Here is a 4,272-nt window from a genome sequence, read left to right on the forward strand (position 1 = left end):
CTTACCGTTTCTTCTTTGACCCAGTACTGCACTGACTGCATAATCACTCGCATCGCACATGATTTCAAATGGTAAAGACCAATCAGGAGGTTGCATGATAGGAGCTGATGTTAAATGTCGAATAATTTTATCAAAAGCATTTTGACATTCTTGAGTCCACTCAAATGCAGTGTCTTTTGTTAAGAGGTTACAAATAGGTTTAGAGATTAAACTAAAGTCCTTTATAAACCTCCTATAAAATCCAGCATATCCCAAAAATGAGCGAATTTCTTTAATGGTTTTTGGAGGGGATAAATTGGCAATGACATCAACTTTTTCTTTATCAACTTCAATTCCATGAGATGACACGACATGTCCCAAAACAATTCCAAAAGTAATCATGTAATGACATTTTTCCCAATTTAAAATAAGACCATTTTGCTCGCATCATTTTAAAACTTTTTCCAAATTTTCAAGACAATTATCAAATGTATTCCCAAAGACAGTTAAACCATCCATTAAATTTCCAAACAATTTTCAACCATGTCGCAAAAAATACTTAGCATACATCTTTGAAATGTTGCTGGGGCATTGCATAAACCAAATAGCATCCTTCTGAATGCAAATGTTCCAAAAGGACATGTGAATGTAGTTTTTTCTTGATCTTCGAATGCAATGGGAATTTGATAATAACCTGAATATCCATCAAGAAAACAGTAGTATGGATGACCTGCTACTCTTTCTAAAATTTGATCCAAAAATGGTAATGGAAAATGATCTTTTCTAGTGGCGTCATTTAATTTTCTATAATCAATACACATCCGCCAACTAGATGGGACTCGACTTGTTAACAATTCACCTTTTTCATTTTTTATCACTGTGATGCCAGATTTTTTTGGAACTACTTGTGTTGGGCTTACCCACTTACTATCAGAAATAGGGTAGATAATCCCAACATCAAGTAGTTTGAGAACTTCAGTTTTCACAACATCTTTCATGTGTGGATTTAATCTCCTTTGTGGTTGTTTAGATGTTTTAGCATTTTCGTCTAAATGAATTTTGTGTGTGCAAATTAGTGGATTAATGCCCTTGAGATCTTTTAGTGTCCAACCAATTGCATTTTTATGTCTTTTAAGCATATCAACTAATTTACCTTCTTGATCACTTTCTAGTTTGGAAGAAATTACCACCGGATATGTTGCATCTTCTCCAAGAAATGCATACTTCAATTCTTCTGGCAAGGGTTTTAACTCCAATATGGGTGGTTGGTCTTTGTTATCATATTTTGCATCAAATTCTTTCACTGATCCTGGTAACGAGTGATACCTGATAAAATCATCAAGATCAATTTCAATATTTTCTTTAACAGTTTCAATTGAACAAATATCTAATTGATCACGAGTACTCCCTTCTTGAATGTTTTCTTCCACAAGAGTTTCAATAAGATTTTCATCTTCACTTTCATCTTCTTTGTCATGTGGTTGTTTACAAAGATTAAAAACATTGAGCTCCAAGCTCATGTTACCAAATGACAACTTCATTATTCCATTCCTGCAATTTATAAGGGCATTAGAAGTTGCTAAAAATGGACGACCCAGAATTACAGGAATTGCATTACAAGCATCGATAGGTTGTGTATCTAAAACTATGAAATTGACAGGATATACAAAGTTATCAACTTGAACCAATACGTCTTCTACCATACCTCTTGGCACTTTAACCGATCTATCGGCAAGTAAAAGTGTTACCGAAGTAGATTTTAACTCGCCTAGATTGAGTTCTTGATAAACTGAATATGGAAGTAAATTCACACTAGCTCCAAGATCAAGCAAGGCTTTTTTAATCTTTCGTTCTCCAATAATATATGAAATAGTAGGACAACCAGGGTCTTTTTATTTCAAATTATTATTATTTTGAATGATTGCACTTACTTGTTCTGCTAAAAATGCTTTCTTTTTCACATTCAATTTTCTTTTCACAGTGCACAAGTCTTTCAAAAATTTGGCATATGATGGTACCTGTTTTATTGCATCTAATAAAGGAATATTAACTTTTACTTGTTTAAAAATATCATATATATCAGAATTCAAATTTGATTTTTTTGTATTTTTCAATGCATGAGGGAATGGTGGTGACACTGTCTGTTGAATATCCTCTTCGCAAGTTATGGGTTCCACTTCCTTACCCTTTGGAGTTGATTTATCATCATCTTCACAAGGTTCAAGAATGGATTTTTCCACAACCTTACCACTTCGAAGGGTAATAACAGATTTTACCTGATCCATCGATTGAGTTCCAGAAGTTTCAGTTTGTGAATGATGATCCTTGGGATTAGGCAGAGGTTGTGAAGGAAATTTACCTTTTTCATGAACATTAAGTGCAGATGCAAATTTAGCAAGAGTATCTTTCAAATCTGTCATGGTTTGAGCAGTTTGAGTATTGATAGACTCTTGCTTTGCAATGAAAGAATTCAATGTATTTTCCAAATTTCTTTTAGGTGGAGGAACATAAGGTGCATAATTTTGAAAATTTTGTTGATTTTGGAAATGTGGTTGTGAAAATTGTGCAGCATTATCATTCCTCCAACTAAAATTTGGATGATTTCGCCAACCTGGATTGTAATTTTGAGAAAATGGTTCAAAATTTGGCCTTTTGAAATTGTTCAAAACATTGGCTTGTTCATGGAGACATTCTTTAAAAGAGGGCAAAGTGGGACAATCTTTTGTAAAATGATCACTTGTATCACAGATGTGACACACAATTTCTTGAACAGATTTTAATTGACCATTCTTTTTCAATTCAAGTGCCTCAACTTTTCTTGCTAAAGAGGTAAATCTAGCTTGAAGATCATGTTCATCTTTGAGAGTGTACAGACCTCCACCAGATGTAGGAGATTGAATCTTGTTTGATGGTTCGATTGTACCTATAGTGTCCCAATTTTGAGCATTTTCAGCTAATTAATCGAGATACTCAATTGCCTCATTTGGATTTTTATCTTCAAATGTTCCATTACACATAAATTCAACCATTTGCCTATCTTTAGGTGTTAAGCCTTCATAAAATTGAGAAACAACTCTCCAAATTTCAAAATCATGATGTGGACAAAGATTAAGCAATTCTTTGTATCTATCCCAACCCTGATAAAAAGTTTCTCCTTGTTTTTGAGTGAAAGTGATGATTTGCCTTTTGAAAGAATTTGTTCTATGAGATGGAAAATACTTTTTCAAAAATTGTTGTTGCAATTCATCCAGAGTTCGAATGGATCCCGATCTAAGATTTTGTAGCCAAGTTTTAGCTTTATCTTTTAAAGAAAAAGGAAAAAGCTTAAGTCGAATGGTGTTCATGCTACAATTTAGATCATTATATGTGTTGCACACTTCTTCAAACTCTCGTAAATGCATGTATGGATTTTCAGAATCTAAGCCATGAAAATTGGGTAAAAGTTGGATAATACCAGGCTTAAAATTGAAATGAGATGCATCAGGGGGAAAAACTAGTCATGAAGGTGCACTAGTACGTGTATGATTCATGTGATCTCTAAGTGTTCTTCGTGTATCATGATCATGTTGAGATTGAATTTCATCTTCATTTTCTTGGATGGGTTCTTCCGCCATGTTTTGTAAAAATAAAGGGTTATTTCGAATGAGTCGACCACTAAGTGTACGTGACCAAATGCTCATGCAAATGCAAATGCAAAAGAATAAAAACACACAATAGCAATAAAAATTCAAATAAAGAAAAATAAAATATAAACAAAATTAAATAGACTTGAAATTAAATTATACTTCACCGACAACGGCGCCAAAAACTTGTTGCGACTTTGATTGTTGCACTCCCAAGAGCAGGTTGTCCACAAGTAGTATAATTCGATGAGTTCGAATATCGTATCCACGAGGAAGCTAAGATAATTACAAGTCCACTATAATGTCTTTATTTATTTTTTCTTTTAGTTGTTTGAATATTTAATTGGTAATTTTTAATTGTTCAAATTTTAATTTAAGTAGTTGAGATTAAAGGATCCACTCTTAGTATTTTAATAAAGTTAACATTAACGAACAATATTGAAATCCAATTAATAAAATGGTTCCTATATATTAAATAATCATATTTATATTATGTTATATATTATTATCTTATAAGTATATAATATATATACCAAAACTTATAAATGTTGTCAAGTATTTATTGTGCTATATATATATTTGTAAACACTAAATCAAGGTTCCCACTTTAAATGGTTGGTAAAACCAAACTAACATTTAAATGGTACCAAGAAATTAATATTATGATATA

At 32.4% G+C, this 4,272-nt stretch overlaps 1 non-coding gene across 1 annotated transcript; it reads left to right on the forward strand.

Annotated features, from left to right (window-relative positions):
• Positions 1 to 3,066: 3,066 nt before the first annotated feature.
• On the forward strand, positions 3,067 to 3,173 carry LOC142525716 (small nucleolar RNA R71). The gene has a single exon (XR_012815167.1). It is a non-coding gene; the product is annotated as a small nucleolar RNA R71 (small nucleolar RNA).
• Positions 3,174 to 4,272: the final 1,099 nt, after the last annotated feature.

This window comes from Primulina tabacum, chromosome 14 (genome assembly GCF_025594145.1).
Source record: "Primulina tabacum isolate GXHZ01 chromosome 14, ASM2559414v2, whole genome shotgun sequence".
Lineage (NCBI taxonomy): Eukaryota > Viridiplantae > Streptophyta > Magnoliopsida > Lamiales > Gesneriaceae > Primulina > Primulina tabacum.